This window comes from Eulemur rufifrons, chromosome 28, assembly GCF_041146395.1.
Source record: "Eulemur rufifrons isolate Redbay chromosome 28, OSU_ERuf_1, whole genome shotgun sequence".
NCBI classification, from domain to species: domain Eukaryota; kingdom Metazoa; phylum Chordata; class Mammalia; order Primates; family Lemuridae; genus Eulemur; species Eulemur rufifrons.
The window spans coordinates 32,073,028-32,091,681 of record NC_091010.1 but is presented as its reverse complement, the minus strand read 5'-3'; positions in this window follow the sequence as shown (position 1 = coordinate 32,091,681).

The following is an 18,654-nucleotide window of genomic DNA, read 5'->3' as shown; positions in this document are numbered from 1 at the left end:
AGACTTTGCTGAATTTATTTATCAATTCTAGAGGTCTTTTGGTAGACTCTTTAGTGTTTTATAGATACAAAATCATATCAACAGCAACAAGGATAATTGGATCTCCTCTTTCCCAATTTGGATGCCCTTTATTTTATTTAATTAATTTATTTACTTATTTGCCTAATCTCTCTGACTGCTATTTCCAGGATTATGTTGAATAGAAGTGGTGACAGTGGGCACCCCTGCCTTGTTCCAGTTCTTAGGAGGAATACTTACAATTTTTCCCCATTCAATATGATGTTAGCTGAGGGTTTGTCATATACAGCTTTTATTATTTTAAGGTATATTTCTTCTATGCCTAGTTTGTTGAGGGTTTTTATCATGAAAGGGTACTGGATTTAGCTAATGCATCTATGAGATAATCATATGGTCTTTGTTTTTACTTCTGTTTATGTGGTGAATCACATTTGTTGATTTGCATATGTTGAACCATCCTTGCATCCCTGGAATAAAAACCACTTGATCCTAGTGAATTATTTTTTTGATGTGCTGTTGAGTTCAGTTTGCTGGTATTGTGCTGAGGATTTTTGCATCTATCTTTATAGGAATACTGGTCTATAGTTTTCCTTTAATTTGTTGTGTGCTTTCCTTGCTTTGGTATCAAAGTGACATTGGATTCATAGAATGAGTTAGAAAGTGTTCTCTCCTTCTCAATGTTACGGAACAGTTTCACTAGAATGTGTGCCAGTCTTTCTTTCTAGGTCTGGTATAATTTGCCTGTGGATCCATTCAGAGCTGGGGTGTTTTTTGTTGGGAGATTTTTTTATTACTGTTTTAATCTCACTGCATGTTATTGGTCTGTACAGGATTTCTATGTCTTCCTGATTCAGTCTTGGGCGGTTGTGTGTTTCCAAGAATTTATTCATTTTCTCTAGGTTTTCTAGTTTGTGTACATAGAGGTTTTCATAATCTTCTCAGATGACATTTTGTATTTCTGTGATATCAGTCATAATGTCTCCTTTTCCATTGTTGATTGAGCTTATTTGAGTTCTTTCTCCTCTATTTCTGGTTAATCTAGCTGGTGGTCTATTAGTTTTATTTATATTTTCAAAGAACCAGCTTTTTATTCTGTTGATCTTTTGTATATTTCCATTATAGTTTTACTTTGAGCTTTGTTATTTCTTTCCTTCTGCTAGCTTTGGATTTGATTTGTTATTTTTCTAGCCCTTGAGATGTGATATTAGGTTGTTAATTTGTGATCTTTCTGGGTTTTTTTGTTATAAGCATATAAGGCTATGACCTTTTCCCTTAGCACTACTTTTCTGTATCCCATAGATGTTGGAAGCTTTTGTCACCTTCATCATTCAATTCAAAAACCTTTTTGATTTCTGTCTTGCTTTTGTCAATAAGTAAAGATGGTTCTGCAGCAAGTTGTTTAATTTCCATGTATTTGTGTTGTTCTGAGAGTCCCTTTTGGAATGGATTTCTAGTTTTATTCCTCTGTGGTCTGAGAAGATATATAGTATGATCTGATTTTTCTAAATTTGCTGAGACTTGGTTTTGTGGCCTAACATATGATCTATCTTGGAAAATTCCCCATGTGTTGATGAGCAGAATGTATATTCTGCAGGTTTTGGGTAGAATGTTCTGTAAATGTTTGTTAGATCCATTTGTTCTAGAGTCCCATTTACGTCCAGTGTTTCTTTCTTGATCTTCTGCCTTGATAATCTAATTCTCTCAGTGAAATGTTGACATCTCCAGCTATTATGATGTTTCTGATTAATTCTTTCCTTAGATTAATAGAATTTACTTTATGAATCTGGGAGCCCCTCTGTTAGGTGCATATATATTTAAGATTTTTGTATCATATTGTTGAATTGATCCCTTTGTCATTACATAATGACTATCTTCATCTTTTTTACCATTGTTGATTTAAAATTTATTTTATCTTATATGAAAATAGGTGCTCATACTAGTTTTTGGTTTCCATTGTAATAGAATGTTTTTTCCACCCCTTTACTTTGAGTTTATGAGAATCTTTGCAAGTTAAATGGATTTCTTGAAACCAACTTCTTTTGAGTCTGTGATAGCCACATGGGGCCAGTGGGTCCCAGGGAAAATGTAGTTGGAAAATATTTGTGTGGTGAAGGGGAGAGACCCCAAGGAGGATGATAGCCTGGTTCTGTGTTCTCAGGAAACCCCCAATTCACTAGCAGCAGCAGCTTTTGGGTTTATGAGGGTAGAGAAGCTCTCCAGTAGTTTGGGAGCCTGTAGTATGCCAGAGGTGTGAGGGGAAGAAAACCACACTCCCACCTACTCTTTCCATGATGCTCCAAATTCCTCAGGGGTTGATCTCTGCTGAAATTTTTCTCCTTCTTGTTCTGTTCCATAATTTCTTCCATGGAATCCCTGGTAAATCTTGGCACTTCTCCCTCAGAATTACACCTGGGCTATTTTTTTTTTTTTCTAAAACTTTTCCTTCTTTGTGAGATAATTTGGTGACCAATGTCTCTACTCAGCCATCTTGTCCCCCACAAGCAATTTAAATCACTTTTTTGAAATAGAAGTTGACAAAATTATTCTAAACTTCTAACAAAAATACAAAGGGCCTAGAACACTATAACAACTCTGAAAAAAAATGTAGACTGATGTTATCTTTAGTTCTTGATAATTTCCTCCCTTTTCTCTTTGATGCTTTCCTCCAGCCCATTTTCTCAGTCTTATCGTTCTGGAACTTCAGGCCTCCTAGAATATCACTCGCATCTTCTTGCATACATCCAGTCTCTTTATTCTCTTGTACTCTTTCATAAATAATGAAACATTTATTTCTATGTGAAATGTCCTAAACTACAGAAAGAGCTCAGGAAACTGAATTGTGAATACAGAATGGAATATAAAATGCTTTATCTTGAGACAGTAAAATTAAAAGTACAAAGGACAAAAGGCAGAAAATTTAAGATGGTGAAAAACATGGTGGAATTGTAAGGAGGAATATTTATATCTTCGAGAGCCATGGTGCTACCTACAACAGAGGGTACAAGAAAAAATGGTCTAAGTATATTGCATAGACTTACAGAGATAATAAAAAAAAAGCAAGAATAACAATGTAGCAATCAAAAATAGGGAAAGTAGATGAGGGAAGCATAAGAAAGAGAAATATTCATCTCTCATAGCAAAAATCTATAGAAAATGTCAAATGTTCATAGATCAAGAAATAAATGTAAAAGAATATTATTAAGCATTATAGTGGTAATCACAAGAACTGAAAACAGAAATGATATAAAGTTTTATATATTTTATGAGAGTCTTGGTTATGGACAGAAGTATTAAGTATTTTTAATATACATTTCTGTATTATGCTTTTATTATGTAAAGGTACAGTTTCAACTTTAAGAATTGAATTAATGGACTTGAACTCCTGGCTTCAAACAAACCATCTGCCTCAGCTTCCCAAAGCACTGTTAATAAGATCACGGGTGTGAGCCACTGCGCCCAGCCCAGGACTGCAAATTAGTACAACCTCTATCGAAAACAGTATGCAGATTCCTCAAACTAAAAGTAGACCTACCATGCGATCCAGCAATCCCACTATGGTGTGTCTGCCCATAGGAAAAGAAGTCATTTAATCAAAAAGACACCTGCACTCAAATGTTTATTGCAGCACAATCCACAATTGCAAAGATGCGGAATCAACCCAGGTGCCCATCAATTCACGAGAGGATTAACAAAATGTGGTATATGTACACTATGGAATACTACTGCACCATTTAGAAGGATGAATTAAGGCCTTTTGCAACAATTTGGATGGAACTGGGGACCATTATCCTAAGGGAAGTATCTAAAAAATGGAAAAGCCAACACCACATACACTCGCTATTAAATTAGAGCTAACCGATAAGCACACATGTGCACAGAGGGAAGAAAGACTCAGTGGAAATCAAGTAGGGGGTAGGGGAAGGCGGGGATGGGCGAAAACCTACCTAACAGATACAATGAACATTATCTGGGTGATGGGCACAATTATAACTCTGACTCAAGCACAACAAAAGTGATCCATGTAACCAAAAACCTTGTACCCGTGTAATATTTTGAAATAAAAAAAACAAACAAAAAAATTGAATTGAAAGAATTTCTATCTATTTTTCAATGAACTGAACTATTTAATATGTATTATATGTACTTGAATAAAATAAAATATATGGCTTTAAAAATAAAATACAATGTTTAAGTAGGAACAACTATAATTCAATAAAACTATGTTCTTTTACAAATAATAAATAATCAGAAATACAGACAAACACATGTACAATAATGTTGTTTGCTATAATTTTTATAAGAAAAAATAGAAAGCTAAATGCATAACAATGAGGAAATTATTAAAATATTATGAAATACTGTGCATGTCTTTAAAACTATGCTTCTAAAAGACTCCAAGTTACATGAGAAAAAAATGGCTATATGGCAATAGAGAAAAAAATCACAAAGTTTATGTACACAAATATTAAACAATAGTAAATGACAAAGAAGAAATGTTTACATACGTAAGATTGAATACAATCTTGTAAGCAGTTATCCTTGGGTGGTAGAATACATGTCATTTTCACTTTAACCATTACAGCTTTCTATAATTTTAATTTTTTGTATTTTAATCAAATAATACTTTTATTATAAAAAATAATTATATCAATATACATTTTTGAAAACACAGTAACTGGCTCCTAGAACTCAGAATGATGCCAACAAATCCGTTAGAATTTCTCATCAACACACCAAGATGCTATTGATTTCCTGCCAACTAGCTTAACTCAATTGGATATTGCTGGGTGCTTTGTATCAATGCTTTATTCACAAGATTTTGGTTAATTTTCTCAGTAAATTCTGTGTCCTTGATGTTTTCAAGTTCTAAATTGCAAAAGAGCTTGTGAATTAGACAAGAGCTAGTTCTCCGATTTCCTGACACTATGATGCAGACTTTGAATTACATTTAGAGGAAGCTATGAAGTATGGATAATGATGACACTTTTTAAATATTAAAATAATAAATTGATTTTTCTCAGAAAATTGCGTTGAGAAGAGCCTAAAGAGATTTGTTAGATAGGGAATAAAATTTTATTTTTATATACATAAAGCTATTTCTTAGAGAAAACAATGAAAATGATATATTTGTTCAGAAAATTTATACAATAGATATGTATAATTAAAAAGTTCTATTGTCTGGATATTTCATATGAACTCTTATTTTGGCCTAAATTTCTATTTTATAGATCAATACTTTACAAACTGCAATGAAGGGTCAATCTATTTCTGTTTTTTTTTTTTTAACTCCCACCTATGGTGCACTGATTCTTTTGCAAATATAATAAAGATAAAATACTAGAATAATGATTGCATTTATATATCATTGTGATGTTAATTGCAGTATAGTTTCTAAATGTTTACTCTCACTTTCTAAACATATCTTGTGTGCCAACAATAAACAGTTCACAGATCATGGCATGCCATGACCATCCTTCCAGCATTACTGCTCTCAGTAATTCTAGAGGTTCTCTCCTGCATGTACGAATTTAAATCCTCTTACTTATTTAATGAGTTTTTAAAAAATAAATTCAAAGAGCACATGCATTTCAAATATAATCCATTTGTTAGTTTCAATTTAATAGTGAGTACATGTGGTGTTTGCTTTTCCATTGCTTAGATGCTTTACTTAGGAGAATGGTCTCCAGTTCCATCCAGATTGTTGCAAAAGATATTAATCCATCTTTTTTTATGGCTGAATGGTACCCCATGGTGTCCATATACTGCATTTTATTAATCCACTTACAAATTGAGGCACACTTGGGTTGATTCCCTATCTTTGCAATTGTGAATTGTGCTGCAATAAACATTGGCGTGTAGGTGTCTTTTTGATAAAATGACTTCTTTTCCTTTGTGTAAATACCCAATGTGGGATTGCTGTATCAAATGGTAGATCTACTTTTAGTTCTTTGAGGAATCTGCATGCTGTTTTCCATAGAGGTTGTACTAATTTGCAGTCTCACCAACAGTGTACCAATGAGCACACATGTGCACATAGGGAAGTAAAATTCAGTGGAAAGCAACCAAGGAAGATTGAGGGAAGGAGAGTGGAGTAAAACAACCTAATGGCTATTATGAACACTATTTGAGTGACAGGCATACCTATAGCCAGGACTCAAGCATTACAAAAATGGTCCATGTAACCTAAAACATTTGTAACCCCTTAATATTTTGAAATAAATCAAAAAATAAATAAATAAATAAATAAATAAGCAAATTTTAAAAAATCCATATGTGCCTGTTACTAATTTCTAGTTTCAGAAAGTCCTACATAAATGTACTCACTTGAGTTGAACCTATTGCTAGCTGTGAATTAAAAAATAAATAAGGCAAACCAGAGAAATACCTTCTCCAGATAAATATAGATGCTTCTTAACTTACAATGGGGTTCTGTCACCACAACCTCATGTAAGTTGAAGATATTGTTAGTCAAAAATGCATTTAATACACTCAACCTACTGAATACTATAGCTCATCCAAGCTCACTTTAAACATGTTCAGAACACTTGCACTGGCCTACAGTTGAACAACATCATCTAACACAAAGCTTATTTTATAATAAAGTGTTGAATATTTCATGTAATTTAATGAATACTGTACTGAAAGTGAAAAACAGAACTGTTGTATGGGTACTTGAAGAATGGTTTCTATTGAATGTGTATTGCTTTCGCATCATTTTAAAGTCAAAAAATCCTAAGTAGAACCATCATAAATTGGGAAATGTCCATACAAGAAAATTTGTGTTCTCTGTAATGAACACACAAGATAAAATAAAAGTGGATAAGTAGTTTCTTTCATGATACATTTAGTGGTGACTTGAGGTAATACAAACAAATAACTTTTTCCAAACTTACATGTTTCCCATGAATGTCTAAAAGCCTAAAATTGGTATGCTTCCAAGGTCTCTCTCTTTCTCTGCAGTAGCCCCTAGGTATACTCAAGAGATTGGTTCCAGGACCACACACACTCCCTTCCTGCATGTACCAAAATCTATGCACACTTAGCCTCAGCAGTTTATCTTGCAGAATCCATATATGAGAAAAGTCCAGGCCAGGCGCGGTGGCTCACGCCTGTAATCCTAGCACTCTGGGAGGCTGGGGCGGGTGGATTGTTTGAGCTCAGGAGTTCGAGACCAGCCTGAGCAAGAGTGAGACCCCGTCTCTACTAAAAATAGAAAGAAATTATATGGACAACTAAAAATATATACAGAAAAAATTAGCCGGGCATGGTGGTGAATGCCTGTAGTCCCAGCTACTCGGGAGGCTGAGGCAGGAGGATGGCTTGAGCCCAGGAGTTTGAGGTTGCTGTGAGCTAGGCTGATGCCACGGCACTCTAGCCTGGGCAACAGAGTGAGACTGTGTCTCAAAAAAAAAAAAGTCCACCCCTCCCTATATGTGGGTTTTACATCCCATGAATACTGTATTTTCAACCCACATTTGGTTCGAAAAAAATCACTTATAATTGGACCCATGCAGTTCAAACTCAAGTTGTTTAAGAGTCAACTGTATATATATTCACATATATATATATAAACATATATGCATATATATTTATACACACATATATAATATATACACACACAATACACATAGACACACAACATACGCATACATTTTTTCTGGAGGATGAATTACTTCTACAGGAAGTGCCATAGAATGTCATTTTTATGAATACAGTTTTGGGAGTTGGGAGTTGGCAGGTGGGCTTGAGTTGTGTCATTAACTAGCTATGTGAGCATGACCTAGCAACTTGACCATTTGAGCTTTAATGAAACGTGTAATTCTCAGAAAGAGAGCCTAATCAATGAGATGAAGTATGAAAATGTTATCATATTGCTTGGCATGAGAATATACTCAATAAATGGGTGTTAGTATCATTGGTACATTCACTGATTACTGGTTACTGAGCTTGCTACAGTTCAGAAGTAAACATAACAGTCATATGTGCACCGAATGTACAGTTGTGTGCGTATGGATGCAAGCAGAGTTAGCAATGTTTTAAGCAGTTATCCATAATTTGGATTTACATATGAATTGAATCCAGGCTGGTGAGGTGAGAGTCAGGGAGAAGAAGCCTTGAGTACAATATAATCAGAAATGGTATGAAACGATATATAGAATGGCCTCCTCTTAACCCAGACCTCTTATGCAATTCACATTTTTCCACTACTCAGCCTTATAGTGAATTTGGTAGAATATGTGAAACTTGAACTTTGTATGCTTGCAATCCCCAAATCCCAGAAAAGCTAAGCGCTGTAGCAATTTCACCAGTATTATTTTTGTTATGATAATTTTTTATTTCTTACTCTTGTTTTCCCACAAGTCTACCCAACAGGGTAGAAAAAATGGCTACATGCATGAGTCAGAAGAAAAGGTGCAATTCTGACAACAAAATCATTGCAGTTTTGAGTCTGTTTGATTGTTATTTTTTAAAATAATGATATGAAAAATCATTTTCTAATGTTTTTTATTTTGTGGGATCTGTACCTTCTTGATTTTTTGAGAGAAAGTTATCTTCCAAGTTTAGATATTAAGATTCATTTTCATGCTTATTTTTCTTTATTTCATGGCACAGTGTCTTCCCTAGTTCTTTCAAATATTCAAAGGCTCTAGTTTCTATTACACTGTGTATTATATTTCAGATTCCTAGCCTGTAACTTTATTCCATCATTTGTGAACTAGATTCTCCTAACATCTACCATTAATTTGGCTCTATTTTTATATTTTGTACATCAAATGATTCATCACTAATCAGGAAAGACAGTAATCTTTTATTGAATTTTCCTTCTGTGTGCAACTATGTTGTCTGATTTCTTGCCAGCTATAACTGAATGATAAGCAATCTGTCCTTAGCTGCCAGTATTTTTTCACAAAGCTATCATTTCTTCCTTCTGTTTACTTAGAGACTTGCATCTATTTTAAATTTGGGGTTTTTAATCCTTGATTAAAGTCTCAAGATGAATCATTGAGAATTCATTGTTTGTTTAACATACAATCATGCACCACATAATGATATTTCAGTCAACAGTGAATCACATATACAATGGTGGTCCCATAAGATTGTAACAGAGCTGAAAAATTCCTATCATCTAGTGATGTTGCCATTGTAATGACGTAGCACACCCATTACCTTTTCTATGTTTAGATATGCTTAGATACACACATACTTACTCCTTTGCCAGGGCATTACAATTGCCTACAGTATTTAAGTACAGTAATGTGCTATACAGGTTTGTAGCCTAGGATCAATAAGCTATACCTTATAGCCTAGGTGTGTAATAAGATAGACCATCTAGGTTTGTATAAATACACTGTATGATATATTTGCACAATGATGAAATCACCTACCAACACATTTCTCAGAGTGTATTGCATCGTTTAGTGACTCATAACTGTATGTATGAGATTTTAATAAGTTAAGAGGATGAAGTATTTGAAAGTCAAATTTCATGAGTTCCAATTTTAATTCCAACCATTATCCTGTGGGATCTGGTGCAAGTTACTTAACTTTGTTTTCTCATCTGTAAAGTAGGGATAATAATAGCACCTACCTTATAAAGTTAAGAATTAAATAGTTTAACGCCAATTAAAATGTTTAGCCTATTTCTATACATAGTTAAAGAATTTAGTAATAACAAATATTACCAATATTCTATTTTTCACAAATGGCTTCTAAGAATGGAATCTTGATAATAAATTCAGGTTTCTACATCCTCATGGATCTTTCAGGAAGATATTAACTTCATGTTGGTTTTTATACCTAATCCTAATCCAAGATTTCCCTGCTTAGTGGAAATGGTGCCCAAAAGCTTTAATCTCTCTCTCATGATCAAAGATCAGATAGTCTTTGATTTATTCTTCTCCAACTCATTGTACACTTAAAAAATCAAAACTAAGTGATAGTTAACAATAAACAGTTGTGTTGGCCTTTGTTCCAACAATGGGAAGAACCCTAAGAGTATGGAAATAAACATCATACTTAAAAGTATAACCATAGGACAAAAAGTCAAGAAACTTACTTTAGTCATCAAAAGCATAAGGTGACCTAAAATGATTCCAGCATGTCTCTAATCCAGCCTCACAGTCTGATTTCCAAGTACAAGCAACCCCTCAAGCTTACCTGCTTTCCTCAAAAATTCAGAGTAAAATTTTTCAGTGTTGCCCACTGAACACTGACATTTACATATGAAACCTTGTCTCAATTTCTGGCACAGATGGTTGTAATCCTGGATCCAATAGTCTGTGTTCTTTGCTGTTTCCCAGTATGTCTTATTTTACTGCCTTTTCACCTCTGATTTTCAGGAGAAATTGCTGCCTTCAAAAAGCTTTTCTGAACAAGCTGCTAACTTTGGGGATTACAGGTATATCTTGTTTTACTGTGCTTCACTTTATAGCACTGTGCAGATACTGTGTTTTATACACATTGAAGGTTTGTGGCAACTCTGTGGAGTAAGTCTATTGGTGTCATTTTTCCAATAGCATGTGCTCACTTCATGTCTGTGTCACAGTTTGTTAATCCTCACAATATTTTAAACTTTATTATTATTATTATATCTGCTATGGTGATCTGTGATTAGCAATCTTTGATGTTACTATTCTAATTGTTTTGAGACATCATGAGCCATGCACTAATAAGATGGCAAACTTAATCGATAAATGCTGTATGTGTTCTGACTGCTCAACTTACTGGCCATTCCCCTATCTTTCTCCCTCTCCTTGGGGCTCCCTATTTCCTGGGACACAACAATACTTAAATTAGACCAATTAAGAATGCTAAAATGGCCTTTACATGTTCAAAAGAAAGGGGAAGTTGCATGTCTCTCACTTGAAATCAAAAGCTAGAAATGACTAACCTTAATAAGGAAGGCATGTTGAAAGCTGAGATAGGCTAAAAGCTGGGCCTCTTGTGCCAAACAGTTATCCAAGTTGTGAATGCAAAGGAACAGTTCATAAAGGAGATTAAAAATGCCGATCCAGTGAGTACACAAATGATAGGAAAGGAAATGGAGAAAGTTTTAGTGGCCAGGATAGATCAAACCAGTCCCAACATTCCCTCAAACCAACGCCTAATGCAAAGCAAGGCCCTAACTCTCTTCAGTTTTGTGAAAGTGGAGAGAGATGAAGAAGCTGCAGGAGAAAACTTTGAAACTAGCAGAAGTTGGTTCGTGAGGTTCAAGAAAAGAAGCCATTTCTATAAAATAAAGTGAAGCTGATATAGAAGCTGCAGCAAGTCATCCAGAAGATCTAGCTAAGACAATTGATGAAAGTGGCTATACTAAACAAAAGATTTTCAATGTAGACAAAACAGCCTTCTATTGGAAGAAGATGCCATCTAGAAAATGCCCATTGTTGAGAACTGTTGCTCAGAATAAAAGATCCCTTCAAAATATCCCTGCTCATTGACAATGCAACTGGTCACCCAAGAGCTCTGATGGAGATTAACATTGTTTTGGTGCCGCTAACTCAACATTAATTCTGCAGCCCACGGATAAAGGAGCAGTTTCAACTTTCAATTCTTATTAAAGAAATATTTCATAAGGCTATAGCTACCATTGATAGTGATTCCTCTGATGGATCTGGGTAAAGTAAATTGAAAACCTTCTGGAAAGGATCCACCATTCTAGATGTCATTGAGAGCATTCCTGATTCATTGGGGTGGGGAAAGCCAGGTCAAAATATCAACATAACAGAAGTTTGGAAGAAGTTGATCCCAACTTTCATGGATGACTTTGAGGGGTTCAAGATGTGTGAATAATGTTGAAATGACAACAAATAATTTAGAGTATTTTATAAACTTAGTTGATAAGGTAGCAGCAGGGTTTGAGAGGATTGACTCCAGTTTTGAAAGTTCTACTGCGGGTAAAATGCTATCAAACAGCATCACATGCTGCAGAAAAATCTTTTGTGAAATGAAGCATCAATCTATATGGCAAACTTCATTGTTCTCTTATTTTCAGAAATTGCCACAGACACCCAAACCTTCAGCAACCACCACCTGATCAGTCAGCAGCCACCAACAGGGAGGCAAGACCTTCCACCAGCAAAAAGATTATGATTCACTAAAGGCTCAGATGATTCTTAACATTTTTAGCAATAAAGTATTTTTAATCAAGGTATGTACAACTTTTTAAAGACATAATAATATTATATACTTAGTAGACTACAGTATAATGTAAACATAATTTTATGTGCACTGGGAAACTTAAAAAGTCACGTGATTCACTATACTGTGAAATTCACTTTATTACAGTGGTCTGGAACCACGCCTGCAATATGTCTAAGCCATGCTTATATTTAGAAGGATGTATTCTTAAGTCTTTATTTTGACTATTTCTGTAGCTTAACAGAGATGTCAAAGAATGTATAGACAAATTTTTATAAATAAGTACCAGAATAAGGACATGAAGTGATATTCCTTTGAGGAAATGGAGAAGAGTAAAAAAAGAGAAGTATTTTGTACATATCTTCTGACATGAACAAAAGTCACCCCAGCATTTTACCATGATGTATAGGGGAAAAAAACAATAATAATTTGATCAACTTTCAAAGTTTTTGGTGTCCTAAGCTGGCTTCCTATTCTACCCATAATACATTCTAATTCTAACTCTATTTTCAAACTAATATTCTTATAGTAAAAATTCATTTGTATAATTCTTCAAATTAAAATATCTAAGATTCCAAAGCATTTTTGGAGAAAGCCCTGATTCCAGGCTGAGTCAGCGTAGACACAAAATGAGCCTGGTCATCTTGTCATGTCAGAAAGTAAAGAACTTCTAAAAAAAAAAAAAAAATGATACGGCATGTCACAAGAATATAGTAGCCATATTGAAGGGGTTCCCATTTACCAAATCTGAGACAGTTTGAGTTCCAAAAAACATAAGTAAATAAGAGCATAATAAATTATGGAATACAGAAAAAAGGGTATAAAAACATGAGTCTGTACTAATAGTAATAGATACAAAAGAAATAAATAGGGTGGAAGTGGGGAGCGCTACTCCTTACAGAAGAATGACCAAAGTCGATTGGCAAATATGGAACATAATGCTGTAGTTGGATAATCATCACTTGATAGCCATCAGGGTAATTACTATTTCATATGTGCCTCACCAACAGATGCTAAATCTTGAGGTGAAATTTTGGTAGTAAGCAGAACGTTTGTATATTTATAAAGTATCTCTTGACAGATTGCTTATTAGTTGCAAGAGAAAAATTAGTAACTATATTTTGTCAAGGGCAACATCTTGATCAGATGTAATAACACCAATGAGAAGCAGATTGACATTGTGTAACTTCAGATGTGATACCCTAAAAAGCACATAGCATTATTTATATGCAGCATCATATTTTAGCCAGGAATGCAAAAGCTGATTATGAATGAATGACTGAATCTAATTATGAGGAAACATCAGACAAACCCCAAATGAGGAGCAATTTATAATATTTGAAGAAGTGAGTATATTCTTAAAAAGTATCAATGTAATAAAACACAAGGAAAGGTTAAGTATATACTCTAAGTTAAAGTGACATGACAAATAAATGCAATATGTGATGTGAGACTAAATTCTCACTAGAAGAAATATATACTATCCAGGACATTATTAGTCAAAAACTGAAATATGGGTAACAGATTTGATAAAAGCATTATATCAAAAATAACTTAAGTTGATAACTATGTTTTTATGTAATAGTGTAACCTTATTCTTAGGAAATACCCTGTATCTAAGGGATATACTGTTTACAACTTATTCTCAAATGGTTTAGATAAAAAAGAGCATTATAGATAGTGTATTAATATTCTATTACTATATAACAGATTATGATGAATTTTGTAACTTAAAACAACATCCATTGAACATCCATGGCCACATTGTGTACGTCAGAAATCCAGGCAGGCTCAACTGAGTCCTTTGCTTAGGATGTCATTACACCAAAATTAAGGTGTCAACAATGCTACTCTCCTTTCTAGAGGCTCTGAGGAAGAATTTCCTTCCAATCGCATTCAAGTTATTGGTAGAATTCAGTTTCTTATGGTTTTAAGACTGAGTCATATTTCTTGCTGGCTGTCTTTTAGGAAGCTCTCTCTCTTAGCTCTTTAAAGCTGGTCACATTCCTTCACACCTGATCCATCTTCAAATCCACCATGTCTCATGAAATCCTCACACTTTGAATCTCTCTGATTCCTTCTACAAAATGTCTCTAACTTCTGACTTTTAGAGGACTGAAGTTATTAAATCAGATCTACCAGGATAACAGGTGTATCTTAAGGTCAACTGACTTGGAAATTTAAGTATATTTGCAAAATCTCTTCACAGTAGTGCCAAGATTAATGTTTGATTCAATGACAGAGAGACAGGTATTTGGGGGCAAACAGGAGGACATCTTTAGAATTCTACCTACCACAGAAAGAGATAAATAATAGATTAGATAGGTGGATAGTTACTAGTTAGAGAAATATATGGTCAAACATTTACTAAAACTGCTCAATGTTGCTAATTTTATCAATTTTATAAAAGATATTTGGAGTGACCTATACTTTGAGAGACATGAGACAAAAATACATAATATTTTAAGTGGATCAGGGTAGACAACTCAAGTGGTATTCCTGCTTGAAACAACTTTAACTTGGAAGGACTCTGTCCAAGAAGTCTGTGTGGTAAGATGAGCTGACTTCAGCAGAGTCTGTGGTGTATCAACAAGCAAAGGGAAATGAAAAGTCATGGGTTAGTAAGATATCAGCCAGAAAATGTGCTGCCTGTATTAGGTAATTGTGTTACGTAAAAGATTGCCATTTGCATGAAAGGTTGGGCTCCCTAAAGAAACCTTTCAATGGCAAATAGTCAGTGTTTGGAAATCTTCCCAGTCAGATGGTGTGACAAATGAGAAATGATAACTATTATCAGCTATGTTATGTAATTTTTCGTTGGTCCTGATTTCCTTTCATTTCTTCTACCTTCTGATCCTGAAAGGCATTAAAAGGCATATAGTAATCTACAGGAAGATGCAGAACCTCAAACATTGCAAGTTCTGTAGACTAGAACTATATGTATAATAATTTTCATGCTTGAGGAAATATTTTGACTTTTTAAAAGTCAGAGATATAGCATAGTTTATGCCCAGTTTTCCTTGATGCAGACAGTAAATGTTTACTACTATTATTATGTCCTGAACCTGCAAGAAAAAAGTCTTCTAAACTTGATAAGGGAAAGTGTAAGTTAGTCAACACACCCACACTACTTTTTGATTCTTTTGTTCTCTTTAAATTTGGGCAAGCTATGTTGTTTTGTTCTTGTTGGTAATTATTAGTTTAATTGGGATTTTGAAGGGAGATTTCAGCAGAATATTTGGAGTAGGGAAGAAAAATTACTGTTTATTAACAGAATAATAGTTATTAAGGATTTGGACATGGCTCAATTCATGTCATTGATTTTTTTCTTTGTAATTTCTAATCCAAACTATTTTGTAAATTTGGAAGAAAATAAATGCTACAATACTAGATAGGTAGGTAAATAAAAATACTGGCAAGCTCAAACTACAGAAATTACTAAACCAAATCACTACAATGTTGCTTTGGTTCATCTGCTACATTAACCAAACAATATCATTATAGAGAGTAAACTCTGACATACTAATTGTTTTTGCTGATTTTAGCATCATCTTGATAAACAAGTAAATTATAAACCATAGAATTCATAGTGTAAAATTCCCAATAACATATTCAGAGGTGATAATTTGAAGGAAAGCTGGCCAAAAGGTCTATTAGGTCTTAGAAAGTAATTATTAGCTATCCTTTGGAATCCATTTATATTTGGACACATTGTTCTCATTTCATTTTGAAGAGAAATGATTTTTCTGGAGTGGCTTTAATGCAAACCAATGACTCAGTTGTACTTTTCTCTTAACTCCTCATTATAAAGAATGTGTTAATTTTAGTTTCTAGAGATTTTCTTTGTATTATCAATTGAAAAATAATAACCTTTTTTACAAACATTATCCTTCAGTATAGTGGGATCAGCAGGTATCTGTGGGGAGAGAATCCCTAGAAAACAACATCTGAAACAGCATTGAAGTTTCTCATTAATTTCAAGTTGACTGTTATAAAATATGTTTCCCTTTCTTGTAAAATATTTAGTTTATTTCCTGGTATTATGTATATTAATTGTGTATCAATGTGTAATTACTAGTAAACATGGTAGCAAATATGACAATGTTTTCATTTTGTCTTATGCACTTAGAGAAATATCTCATACTACTGACTTAAGTGCAAGACCTGAAAGTACAAAATTACTAGAAGAAAAACATCAGGGAAACATTTTAGGATGTTGGTCCTGGTAAAGTTTTTATGGATAAGACTTCAAAAACATAGGCAACAAAATCAAAAATAGGCAAATTGGATTATATCAAACTAAAATGCTTCTGCACAGCAATGAAAACCATCAACACAATGAAGAAAGAACCGGCAGAATAAGAGAAAATATTTGCAAACTATTCATTTTATAAGGATTATTATCCAAAATATAAAAGGAACTCAGCTCAACAACAACAACAACAAAAAAAAACCCACAAATAATTTGATTTAAAAATGGGCAAATGATCCGAATAGACATTTATCAAAAGAAGACACAAAAATGGACAAAAAGTATACGGAAAAATGTTCACTATCACTAATCATCAGAGAAATAAAAATCAAAACCACAATGAGATATTATCTCACCACAGTTAGAATAGCTATTATCAAATAGACAAAAAACAACAAATTCTGGCAAGGATGTGGAGAAAAGGGAACTCTTATGCAGTGCTGATGGGAATGTAAATTAGTACAGTCATTACGGAAAACAATATGGAGGTTCCTCAAAAAACTAAAAATAGAACTACCACATAATCCAGCAATCCCACTACAGGGTGTTAATTCAAAGGAAAAGAAATCAGTATATCAAAGAGATATCTGGAATCCCATGTTAATGGTTGCTGTATTCACAATGGTGAATAAGTTTTCATCAACAGATGAAAGAGTAAAGAAAATGTGCCATGTATATATACATACACACACACACACACACACACACACGTACCATGGAATACTATAATACTATTCCACCATAAAAAGAATGAACTCTGTGGATGAACCTGAAAAACATTATGTAAAGTGAAATAGTGAAATAAATCAGGCATAGAAAGATAAATACTACATGTTCTTGTGCATATGTGGGAGCTAAAATAGAATAAAGGTTACTAGAGGATGGGGGGGCTAGGGAAATAGGGAGAGGCTGGCTAATGGATATAAAATTACAGCTCTATAAGAGGGAAAAATACAACATTCTATAGTACTGTCGGGTGACTATAGTTAATAATTACTGTATATGTTCAAATACCTAGAAAAGATTATGTTGAATGTTCCTGACACAAAGAAAATGATAAATGTTTGAGGTGATGCATATATTAATTACTCTAACTTGATCATTACACATTTTGTACATATATCAAAACATTACTCTGTATCCCATAAATATGTATAATTATTATGTGTCAATTAAAATTATTTAAAAAGCTATCATAATAATCATTGGCTATTTAAATTTCCATTCAGGCATATAATTCAAAATGTAAAGTTACCAACAGTGAAAAAACAATGCAATTTAAATTGCAAACAAAAATAAAGTATTTTGGATTTAAAAGGCGTATTTTATATCACTTTGCCCTAATCTCGCCGATGAAATTAAAACCACTGCAATTTAATATATATTAATACCTGAGTATAATTTTCACTAGAAAAAGTCACCATATCAAGATTAGTGACATCATTTTGAATTGAAATATTCAAGATAGGTACAAGTAGAGAAGAGATCAAAGTAAGCTATGTATTCTAGTGGAAAGAAATTAAGGTCAGTAGCCAGGGTACTTGGATTTTTAGCCTCTGCCATTAACTAGGAAGTTGTAACTTATGTGCCTCATTTTCCTCATCTCCAATATAGGAACACCAACTCTCCTGATCTTCTTCATGGATGGTTTGAAATGTCCCATTAAGTCACAGAATAGCACAGGGAAGTTCTCCGTGCTATTATTCAATGCTAAGTTAAAAAGTGACATAAAAATCGTATACACAATATGATTCCCATTATACATAAAGAGAAATGGACATATGCATCTATACAAGCACACATGTAGAGATATAAGATAAGAAAGAAATAGTACAATAATTATCTCTGAGTGAGGGATTGTGGCTGAGTTTTTCTTCTTTATAAGTTTAAGAGAAATTATCCGATATTTGGAAATAAAGCAATTGAGTAGGGGATCATAGTCTTTCAGTGTCATACATGGCCATGGTCTAACAAATTATGCCACGCATTTTTCCCTTTATTTGTCATTTGAGTAGATCCCAGTTTAGATGAAATAAAAATGATAACCCTAAAAAATGTGGTATTACCTTGTAGGACACAAACCAGTTTTGGATCTACCATACCAATCTTACAATAACATTCTTTTATTTATTCCTATAAAAACCCAGTTCCTCAAGTGCTTTTGATATCTGCTTTATCATGTTGCTGATTCTCCTACTAATCAGTAAAATAAAATGTTGACACGTGTTCATTTTACAGTTTCT